The 12729-nt window shown below is 23.8% G+C and overlaps 1 long non-coding RNA gene across 1 annotated transcript in view; it reads right to left on the reverse strand.

Annotated features, from left to right (window-relative positions):
* Nucleotides 1–11944: 11944 nt before the first annotated feature.
* Nucleotides 11945–12729, reverse strand: part of LOC129612314 (uncharacterized) — a 98172-nt gene continuing 97387 nt past the window's right edge. Inside the window, exon 3 of the long non-coding RNA XR_008697224.1 lies at nucleotides 11945–12026. This is a non-coding gene — a long non-coding RNA (uncharacterized LOC129612314). The remainder of the gene's footprint in view (nucleotides 12027–12729) is intronic.

A 12729-nucleotide genomic window follows, 5' to 3' on the forward strand; every position in this document is an offset into this window, starting at 1 on the left:
AAAATTTTAAATGTATGAAAAACATCTGATGCTATTCTTGAATTGTGTGTAATGTAAGAACATTAAAAAAAATTATTTTTATAAAAATAAGAAATTTGTTGTATTCGAAATGACAAATTTCAAAAGGATCTGTAAATATACAAATAAAAAATAAAAAACAGAATAAAGGGATGAAATTGTAAAATATTAGGTTTCTTGAATTTTTTGTTTTTTCCTTTATTAAAAAAAATTATATTAAATTTAATTGTCTCATGTATATAAAGAAAAAAGAGTGAGAGTTTAAGCATGTTATCAGAAATGACTTAAAAAATAAATGGAACATCAATTGCAGTACGATTTCTAGTCGAATCTAAAAACATAATACCAACAAAAGCTCGGAAAGGAAGTTTTTGCAAAGCTCAGATAAGGAACAATTCAAAAAATCAAAAATTATATAACAAAAAAGCTCTCATACAAAATCAAACACAGAAAGAAATTATTATTAAATTTTAGGGCAATAAAATCAAAACGAAACCTAAGAAAATTAAGTGGAATTCTATGAGAACACTCGAAAATACTTGGTCTTATAAACTCTTCAAATAAATAAATTATTATTGCGCCTCTATATGGTAAAACCATACATATATAAACCATACTAGGATATGGTTTTTCTAACTGACAACTTTGTATACGCAATTAGAAGTGAGCCTTTGAATTTTTTTTTTCATTTATCGTATACACACTCTTTTACAACAGTTCTAAGGAAAATTGCTATGATAAAATCAATAAAATTCTCTCATCCTATATCTAGTACAATATCTAAATTAAAAAGAAAAATAAAATCAAACGAAAATATTTAAAATTTTTCCTCTTTTATTTTTTTCAAGTCAAGCATTACTTTCATGTTATTTTTCATAATTTGCCTCATTTTAAAATCCAATAAGATCGAGCGAATTGCATGTTTTCTTCTATTTAAAAAAAAATTTCTTTAATCTTTCATTTTATATTTTTTCTCTTTTCGTTTTTTTTGCTATGCCATTATGACATTCTATAAAATTTTAATTTTACTCCTTTTATTACCAGAGAGAGAGAGAGAGTTAAGCATATAGTAAAGAAGGATATTATGATTATGATTGGACGAGAGAAAAAAATTATTAAGAAAAAATGCATTTTATGATGAAAATGGGAAAGGAAAATGTAAGAATTTTCATGCTGTTCTATCTTTTCTTTTTCATTTTTGAAATAAATCAAATTTCATAATTTTTTTTTATACTTTAAAATATTCTTTATATATAAAATTGATTATTAAACTTAAGTATAGACGGGGCCGACAACCTATGAACGGCGGGTCACTAAGAAATCAATTTTGCAATCTCAAATAGCATATACACTTCATTTCACTACTTCAGTTCAATAAGAAGTTATCAACAAAATTTTCTCCGAGAAGTAGTACTTCAAATTAATGGTTTGATGAGTACTCACATGATATAGTCGACATAGAATTTTGACGAAATTGCCGATGCCTAAAGATCGGAATGAGAACTTTAACACTCCAAAAATCGAAATTCACAAGAAATTTGCCTTTAACTCGGAAATGTTAAAATGTTAAATGTAATCTTTTGATGGAACTATGAATAAAATCATAACATCATTTTGGGGGAAAAGCCAATGTAATTTCTACTTAATTTTAAGAAATTTTAACAGTTTCACCTTAAAATTTATTTTAATAAAGCTTTTTTTTTAAGTGAGAACTGAGTACATTCAAATGATTCATTTAAAATGGCACACTCTAAAAAAAAAAACAAATTACTTATACTTTAAACTCAATGATCATAGAAACGGAAACCTTGAAATTTATTTTACTCCTCTTAAATTTTCATTTTTGTATCCTTTTCCTACATTTTTGTTTTTATTTTTTTTATACATCTTAGAAAGATTTTATCGTTATTGAAAGAAAAAATATTCTGCTTTTCTTTAATATTATATGCACATATATATTTTGTGTATGTATAGATTTTTTCTAGGTTATATAACCTTACATAATAAAAATGAAGTACACCATATTTTGCACACTCCATAAATCGCATCAAGTTCGTTTATAATATTGTGATATATTTTTACATTTTTTATGTATAACACTTATATATTTTTATATTTATTTACATTATGTGTACATTATATTTTAGATATACCTGTAATAAAGTGTATATAATACAGGCTCTTATTACTATAAAATTCGCGATATATAAGACGTTAGATAACGAAAAAAAGGATGTTTAAAGTATAAGGATATATTACAAAGTATGGTGAATTGTAAGTGAAATTTAGAGCATGTTTATTAAATAAACAAATTAAAGAATTTTAAAGTTAAACAAACCAAAAAACGTTTAAGTTCTTCTTTTTAATAATATTAGTTTATTCGAAAAAGGAAGAGTTTATGGTACTCTTCTCAATTTAATTAAGTTTCTTAATTTGCCTTACAAAAGGGTTAAGCTTATTTAATTGAAAATTAAATCCGGAGGAAAATGTACAAAATTTCCTAAATTTAGGATTTATTCAAAAAAGTATCAAACATTTTTCGATATGGACCAAGGAATTCTTCGGAAATCTTTAATAACACTTTAATGTAGCTTAGATAATAACTTGCAGATAATACCACTCATCTGTTTATATTAGATTTTTGTCATGTGAATATTACTCTATAGAGCATTGAAACTGAAATTCTTTTATAATTTATACAACTTAAGCGTCTGGCAAACTTTTCATTTAAGGAATTATTTGTTAATTTTAAAAATCTCAACAAAAATATTGTGGTAGAGGCCTAAATTTTCTAAGCAGAAAATATTATTGTATTATTATTATTATTTTACAGAAAATTTTGTTAAATTATTAAAAATTAACTAAAATTTATCATTTAACTAGAAAATTGGGAACAATATTTGCAATAAAAATAATTTTAAAAAAATTGCATACTTTTAGGTGAAAATTTTTTTTAAAGGCAAACTTTTCATTATCAAAATTTAATCTTTTAATTTTAATTATTTTTTCAGTTAGAACACGCAATTAAAAATTTCTTTAAGAATAATTTTCGTGATTTAGAGTGGAAAATCCTGTTATCAGGATACTATTTTCTTTACACTTAAAAATTGATATAAAACACCCAGTATTTATAATTTTTTTTTAATTTAACATACATTCTTATTGACTTTTGTATAATATACCTTAGACTTATATTTTTCTTCTTTATTGTAGGTTTGTTTATTGATGCACATTTTCATAGTTATTTGTAATTTTAATTTCGTGATGTGGTATTTTCTCAATGAATTTTCTTAAGTCCTTTTATAGTATTTTCTAAGCATATATATATTTATATTTTAAATTTTTTTTCCTTGCTTTATCAACTAAATATACATATAATATGTAAAACGGATGTATAAAAATAAAAGAAGCTATAATTTTATTATGTTAAAGGAAATTGTTGTATGAAAATAGGGTATAAAATAAAAGTTTACAGGTTTTTTAATGATATTACTTACATATACTTACACATACTCATATATATACATATATTTATATATATATAGGAATATTTTTTTTATTTTATAAGCTTTTTTTGGTGTAATTTTTTTTTCTGTGTGGACAATTTTTAAACACATACCTTACAACTTACTGCATAATTTTCTTAAATTTTCAAGGTATATTTAATATTTAAAAGGAGAAAAAGAAGAGAATATTATTTTATAAAGAAAATATGAATACGTTTTGAGTACACTTGTAGAAAATGATTGAATAAGAGGATGGAAATGAGAAGGGAGAACAACAAAATAAAATGTTTTAATTCAAAGATTTAATAAAAAAGGAAAAAAACCGAAAAAAATAACCTGAGATCGAGACTATTAAATTAAATTTTCTAAACAGAGTATTAAATTTTATTATTTTTTATTTCTTGTTCTTTTGGTTTGACATTGGAAAATTTTTGCGGCAATTTTTGGTTATTAAATAAAATTTTTATGTTACAAACATTATAAACATTAAACACCGGTTTTGGGACAAAATTTTTTATAGTGTTGCCTCGTCATGACCCAAAAATAATCAAATGAAATTACAGAATATAGAATAATTTGCATTATTGTTCTTTATGGGAAATTATAAAACAGTGTACTATTATAAATTATTCAATTAAAATACTTGACTTTAAATATTATTATACTTCAAGAAGTACTTATGCGGTTATAACTGCTTATAACAGAACATTTTTGAGTTTGAATCAAATTGACAAATGGCTATTAGGTTAAAGTCTTAATATTTTGATTGATTTATGATAAAATTTAGAAAAGTAAAATAAAATAACAAGGCGTAATACCAGCACAAAAGTACGTCTAGAATAAGTATTTTTTCCTATTAAATAATTCATGTCTGAAACCAAAATTGATATGAATTGAAAAATGTAATATTTTTCACAAGCATTAATCTGCTATTTTCATTCAGTTGCATGGCTATTACGAGATATTAAATGATCTGCTTTCTCGGATCACCCTCGGTCATCCTGTAGCAAATTAAAAATTTTGAAATCGCGTATATTCTAATATTAAGCACTTCATTAATTTCTACAAAGAATTCCCTGCATTGCAATAGATTTCCCATATATCTATTTATATAGATTTCCATTACTAATAATGTATTCAAAAAAGTTGATCAATCACAACCACAATATACATCAAAACAAAACTATAATTTTTAAACCTAATGACTTTAATCACTACTTCAATTCTCCTGTTTAAAATTCACATCCTTCTAACTATTCACTAACAGAAATTTGTAAGTTTTCAAATTTCTGTTTCAAAATCCTATATGTACTTATATGTGCAATCTAATATGAAATCAATACCTTATATAGTTAATATTTCGATCGCATTGGAAAATAATAAGATTCCCCAATTACTTTCATCTTATACTTTATTAATCTCTCATTTTATTTCTTAATGAATGTAAATCACATTAAAATCTCAAAATGTTCATATAAAAATGTCGAAGAAATCTTTGATGCTCTCGTTTATCTGCCATGTAAATACAAAATAAAATTTTTTACTCCCAAGACCATAATAATCACATTTACAAGAAAACGATAAACAAGATTTCTCTCTCCTCCCATATCTCTTACTTTCCATATCTTCCTCTCTTCAACGTAACAATTTTAGCGTTATAATTTTGATATTTATCTATCCACTCTGTACTATGCAGAGAAATTGACGAAAGTTTTATTTTTGTACCAAAATCATTTAATATAGAAACAAAAAAAAATATTGTTTTATTAAAAGCCCATATGAATAAAATTTTGAATCCTTTACAACAAATCTCTATGTGCTTATACTTAATAATATTAAAAATAAAATTCTATTTCAAGAAAATTTTATAAAATATTTTATCAAAAAAATAAAGGAAAGCCATAATAAAATTCCATATATGATGAAGTAGCATTAAAAGATGAAGCTAAAAACAACACTTTATCACACACAAACATATATAGAAACATATATATATATATATGAGTAAAACATGCAATAAATTTCGTTAACAAAATCAAGGAACAATTGTTATCCTTTTTATATTTTATTATATTAAAAATAAAAGTAAGTGTATTGCATGCATTGTTGTGCAAAAAAAAAGAACATAAAAATAAAATTTGATAACAATATAAAAACAATGATTTCAGACATCCTTTAAAGGTGGAAAACAAATAATATAACAATAATATAAAATAAAATTATAAAAAATAAAAAAAGGATTTTCTTATACAAGCAAGTATAAGTAAATTTTTTGGTTGAATCCTTTTCAAAAAATCTTTCCTTTTTCTCTCTGTTTTTGTATTTTGGCAAAAAATAGCTTTAATTTTAAAGCAACAAATAATAAAATAATATGAAGGAAAAAAAATCCTTGAGGAAATAAATAATATTTTTTTTTTTGGTTTTATTGCTTTCTTTTAAATTTTTTTTATAGAAAAAGTCGAACAAAATTAAGTGTCAGTAATGAGATACAATTGTGAAAAGTAAACGTGACAATTTTAAAACTTAATTTTAAAATTCTTTTGTATTTCATATAAGTAATTTTGAATGTATATGTGCATGGAATGCATGAAAACGGAACTGAATTTAAGATAACGAAAAAAAATAAAAAAAACAAAATATTTATCACATTTCCAACAATAAGAATTGGATTATTCTGTTTTCATCTTCAATTTTCAATCCTCGAACAATATTTTTTTGTGAATGTACTCACATTTGATTATCATATACGAGTAGGATACATTTAATTATATTGGAAAGGAATATACTGTCATAGCAGTAGAATTCAATTAAATTTATTAAATTAATGTTATTTTAAAAATGGCGAATATATATTATAATGAATAATCTATATTGAATTAATATATTGAAGTATTTTGAAATTTTAAAGAATAATATGAAAAGTTGTTAGTATCTACACTTTAACTTACTAGTATCTAGATTGCTACTGAAAAATTCGTGTAGCTTAAATGTACAGCTTGAACGTTATTTTTTACCATCATTTGATTTCGGAATTAATTAAAGTGAAAAACCGAATATTTACTGCGTCAGAGAATAAATTTTGAAAAATTCGAGTTTCGGAAAAAATTAACAAGTTCAAAGGGCAGATGAAATTAGAATTTGCAAGACAAAGATAGTTTAAATTTGAAGAAAAAATCGCGATGATATTTCTTCTTTATAATTTTCACATAAATCAGGACGAAGTATCAATTATTATTGATTAAAATCAATTTTTATTTTCTAAGAAACCTAGCTACAAATCCTTAAATTATTTTATTCTGCGGCAAAAATTTAATTTTTTGCTCTCACATTACTGCCCATTCAAAAAAATTTTTGTAAAGGATTGAAATAAAATTATTATACTTTTTATTTAAAAATAAAAAAATTGCATACTTTTAGGTTTCTCATTGTTTTTATATTAAATATTCGCTATATTTAATATTTTCCTAATTATTTCTGTAAGGTCATTAAATTGATTCTAAGGATTGTAAATTAATTTTTTTTCTACTCTGTCTTAAGTTCAAAATAGGAAGAAAAGATTTAAGCAAGAAAATGAAAAATAAAATGTGAAAATTTTTAGGAATTGCAAATATTGCAATATTTAGGGGGTAATTTAAGAATTCGGAACCTATGCAATTACAATGCAAAGCTTAACTTAACATGTGAAGTATTTGTTAAAGTTACCGGTGGATTTTTAAATTTTTGGCTTGCTGTTAAATACCGAAGTGGGGAGTTTTGGATTCAAACTCTACAATTTTTTATTTAATTTAAAAAATATTCTACAATTTTTATACAAAATTTAATATTATGTTAAGAAATTCTTTTCATGTTAATAATAAAAAAAAAATTCACACATTTTTATAATCATGCAATCAAAAAGTTTACACATTCATATTATAAGATGCCGTCAAAATCATTCTAAAAAAATTATTTTTCTACGTGTTCATCGAATGTACATAATGTCATTATGATATTATGGTGTCAGTGTTCTTTAAATATTCCCATGTTACTACTTAAACATTTCCTTTTCCTTTAAGAAATTCTTCGTATATCGTGTGTGTATATTAAGACTAAATATTGTTTAAAAGAATTACGCGACTTTTACGGTATTTTAAGAAATTCTTTTTATGAGTTTTTGTTTTTGGCTTTTTTTATTTTTTTTCTTAAATAAAATTTCCTTAAATTTTATCGTATATGGAACTTATATAGAGTAGTACTCTGATTAAAGGAAGTACACATGACTAAAGAAATTTTCCTATGTCTTTTTCTTTTTTTTTTATCATAGTCACTAGTACACATATACACTTAATATTATTATACAGGGTATTTGTACGTGTGTATATTATTTATGTTGGAAATGATAAGAGCATATGAAACTAAGAAAAGGAGCGTAACAAATTGAATTCACTGACATTATAAGCATTTTCTTAGGTTAAATATTAAGGAAACATCACCAAATTCTACACAACATGTGTGTACATTAAAATCGATGAAATCAAAAAAAAAAAATAACATTTTTCTTCGGATATAGAAAAATCAAACTTTGTTTTTTTTTTCTTATTATTATTCACTTGGAATTCTTATGGATCTTCTGTCTTTATTACAATATGGGGCGAATTGTAAAAAAAATAAAAAACACAAAACAAATTGAATGAAGATAGACTGATGGATGTATGTAGAATAAACCCAGACAAATGTATCAAATGAAATTTATTAAGAAGAAAAGGTAAAGATTTTGATATTTAAGTTTGAAAAAAAAGGAGGAGAATTATAAGAGAAATTATATAATAGATGTTTTTTATAGAAACATAGGAATCAGAGAACTTGCCACAAAAGTGAATATTAAGTTGCTTCAGAAAAATGGCAGGAAATTTTCCCTAAAGAACATGAATACTTTTCTAAAACAATTTCGACTATTAAAATTTCAATTTTACAAAAGGAATTAAGCAGATTTTTGAAGTCAATGTGTTGTAATAATAAATACGCCATGAAACTTGACCTATAGCTATAGGTCACCTTCAAAATAAACGAACATTAATTGACCATATTTAGAGTTAATTGATTCCAATTTCAGATCATGTTTTAAAATCATTCTGATTGTAATTCTCGCTTATAAGAAGAATTTAAAATAATTTTGCTTTAAATATTTAAACAGTTTCCCGAAATTTACTAAAATTAAATTGCAAAAGCGATGTTTGTAAACCTAAAATGTAAATTTTCAAAAAATTTTCTCATTTCTTTAATAGAATTTTCCATTCTTTTCCATAGATTATGAAAACATATTAAAATATTGATTGAAATTAGAATTTTCTAAAATAAAGTGACTAAATTTCTCATTTGTTTATTCACATTTCTGGAAAATGTCCGATAAATGAGTTTCAATTCCGAAACTTTAATTTTCAATTTAAAGTCCCAATACAAAAGCATTTATACGAATTTCATCTTGAATAATTTATTTTCTCTCATTAGGAATAAAGAGGAATTCAGTAATTAGCTTTTCTGAGTTAAATTCTATATTAACAGCATATTGGATGCCTTAATTTTCAAGGATAGCTTACAAGCACTATAATAAATATTGTGATTATATTATACACCCATCACATATGGGTGTAACATTCTGTGATACAGATCATAATTTCGTATTTTATAAATTACCTATACATATATGCTTGACATCCTTTTATACTTATTATGATATCAGAAATATATGATGTGTTATGTAAAATCAATAATATGAGATTTTTTCCCTCCATATATACATACATACTTAATAATAATATGTACTTTTAAGATTATAAGCCACAAGAAAATTTAACAAGAACAAAAATATACAAAAAAAATTTATATGTACAAGTATAAGAAAAAAATTTTATAAGTAAAAATATTCAAGGATTCACATGTCTCCATTCGAGTTCAGTTAAAAAAAAAAAATAACAACAATAATAAAATAAAAATTTCAAGAAGAAAATAAGAAATTCCTGTGGATACAAAGAATTATTTTTTGTTTTCCTTTTTCTAAATTTATAGACTGTTTGATGTGAATTAAGGATATGGATATTTTTCTTGAGTGTAAAATATAAACACATTCACATATTCGATATTAAAATATGTGTGTATATGTTTCGATAAATGTATGCTCAATTTAGGTAAATGTGCTCAATTCGTATACATATGTGCTTGTGTATGTGTTTACTTATGTGATAAAAATTGAATGCATGAATTTTAAAGATAATTTTATTTTGTATAAAAATTAAATTACTTAATTAAGGTTGAATTTATTCTTCATCTTTATTATTATTGCTGTTCTTGTTGTTTTTATTAAGTTTCTTATGGGTTTTCTTATAATTTTTTTTCTTCTTGTTTTTGTTTTATACTTAATTTTGAATTTTTATATACTGTGGTTCATATACAATGTATATAATAAGAATTTTAACACATTCCGAATATAGAGAAGTTCTTTCTATACATTTTTCGAAAAGAAAATATTCATCTTAAGTAGGAAGAAAAAAATTTTTTTTTTATTTTAACCTTGTGTATCGGATTAAAGTTTTAAAATAATTTAAGGAAAAATTTTCTTCCAGTAAATTTAATATAAATTTTTTTATTATTTAAATTAAGAATTTTAAATTTTTTAAAAAGAAAAATTTAATTTCATATTTAAGATTAAATTTATATAAGTTTAACAATAACATTGAGCAAAAATTTTCTTTCCATTAATGTTAAATTTATAGGAAAAAGTAATTTTAGAATATTTTCATTAATTGTGATTCTATCCTATATAGCTAGGATTATAAGCTAAATATTAAATCTTTGTAAAAGAGATGTTTAAATGTTAGGTATTTAAGATATGACAAATATTTTGGTCTTATATAATCAGAAATTAAGAATACGAGTAATAAGTATGAATACTATGAAAAAATAAATAATAATAGGGAAAAATAATAGGGAATAGTAGAGTATAATCAGAATTTAATAAAAACGTATATAATTTTACAGTTAAACATTTTCATTATAACAAATTACAAGCAAAATTTTAAATACATGGCACCTACTATAAATTATAATATTAAAATTATATTCTTATTTAAATTCAAAAAAAAAAAAGAATAATTCAGCTCATAAGTTTGATTTTATCGAAATTTGGTCTAACAGAAACTATTTTGTGCATATAAACTCAAATTATTGCTAGATTATTGATTGCAATATTGGAATGACTGTAAACCGTGCTGCGACCCAAAATTAAATAAAATCTAATCAAAATGAATATTAGTTTTGTTTAGTTTGTAAAAAAGTTTAATCGAAAATTCCAAGAGATTTCGCAAATTATGTAATTATGAACATCGAATATATCAGCTTATCGCAAAAAATAAGCTGGACACAGTTCATATTTCATTTTGAAAACAATTACTAATAAATTCACGATTATTTTTTCATAGTTAAATCAACAAAATTAATGTATGAAGCATGAAATTTATCGGCTTGTCCCAAAAATTCATGCAGCTGAAAGTTAATAATTATTAAAAATGGAGCGCTACACAAAAGTTTTTGTTGAGCAATATTTTGTAAACAATGAAAGTTTTTCGAACAAAATCATCTTCAACGATGAGGCTCATTTTCATCTTGATGACTTTGTCAAACGAAAAAAAAATTGTCGCATTTGGGGTTCTAAAAATTTAAAAGTGATTGTTGAGAAACAAATGCATCCATAACGTGTCTATGTTTGGTGCGGATTTTACCTTGGAAGCATCATCGAATTCTTTTTCGAAAATGCATCTGGTCAGACAATAACGGTTAATGGTATGTGGTTTCAAGAAGATGATGCTACATGCTATACAGCCCCAGAAATAAATCGATTACTGCAAATAATATTAGTTTAGACCGATGAATAACCTTTTCCATATCATTAACGTATGTATGTACATTAAAAACAAGAGAACGTCAAGAACACTACGATTTGGTTTACCAATATTTAAGAAATCAGGAGTTGAGTTATTTACTCAACTTAATTTATATTCGAGTATTTTCATTAACAACAAAAGTAGTACACTCCAGTCTTCTTTTTCGTCGGGGCGAAACTACCAATATATTTCCCTTTCCCGTAGTTTAAGACTTCCTATTACCCTAGAAGGTGAATGTTGAAGGCTTTTCTACTTTCTGGATGCATTTATAAATAGCGTTGCCCCAAGTTTATTCACCAAATTTTTTTAAAAATTCATTTATATTTAAGTTAATAATATTATGTTACTTAAATTTAAATTATTATTGCTTTAAATAAAACTTAATTTCTGTTATTATATAAAAATATTAAATTATGAATCACCTTTAACATAAATGTTAAGTACTATAATAACGTGATAATATTTTTTTTTGTAAATAATTTCACTTAATACCTTTTCGAAAAATTCCATAATATTGTTTTGCAAAAAATTAACATCAATATTAAAGTACAAAATAGTAGATGTTCTGAGTGTTTTAATTGCTTACCTGTAATTAAAAAAATTTAAAATAAAAAAATTATTAAAAAATTTAATAAAGCAAAAAAAATAGCAGGAAAAAGTTGAATGTTTTAAATTTAATAAAAAATTTCAAATAAAATTTATTTTTTTTTTTCTACTAGGTGAAAAAATCTCGAAAGACGAAGAAGGACGGTTCTATCTGAATTTTTCCTCCGACAGTGGGGGAGCGTGACTTCTACCCTAAAAAATCACCTTAACTCTGAACGGATAAAACTGGTCCTACAGACCAACTATTACCGCGCTAACTTGGTTTTTCCGTACAGGAATTAAATACGCTCCATAAGGAAATTGGTATTTCCTGTTAAATTGAATGGTCTTGTTCGTTTATGTATTTCTGTCGTAACGCCATTGTCTATCAGCCAAGCTGATTCCATATTTACATGCTGTTTTAGACGAGCCCTATGCTTTGTAGCACAACTCCTAAATAAAAAATTTAATAAAAAAAAATTTCAACCATATATGAAATTTCCTTCCAATATTTACAATATTTCTCAACAATATTGTAAAAGAAGAGCGTTTAAGGGTAGTTGAGCAAAATGAGAGTAGTTTCTCATTAAATGTTTATGACTTCTGTCATTTATTTAAAAGCTCTTCTCTTTCAATAGAAAAAAGTAAATTATTTAACATTTTTTTTTTACCAATTATATTTTGTAGTCAAAAACTAATAGCAG

Source organism: Condylostylus longicornis, unplaced genomic scaffold (assembly GCF_029603195.1).
Source record: "Condylostylus longicornis isolate FDR11 unplaced genomic scaffold, ASM2960319v2 ptg000001l, whole genome shotgun sequence".
NCBI lineage: Eukaryota > Metazoa > Arthropoda > Insecta > Diptera > Dolichopodidae > Condylostylus > Condylostylus longicornis.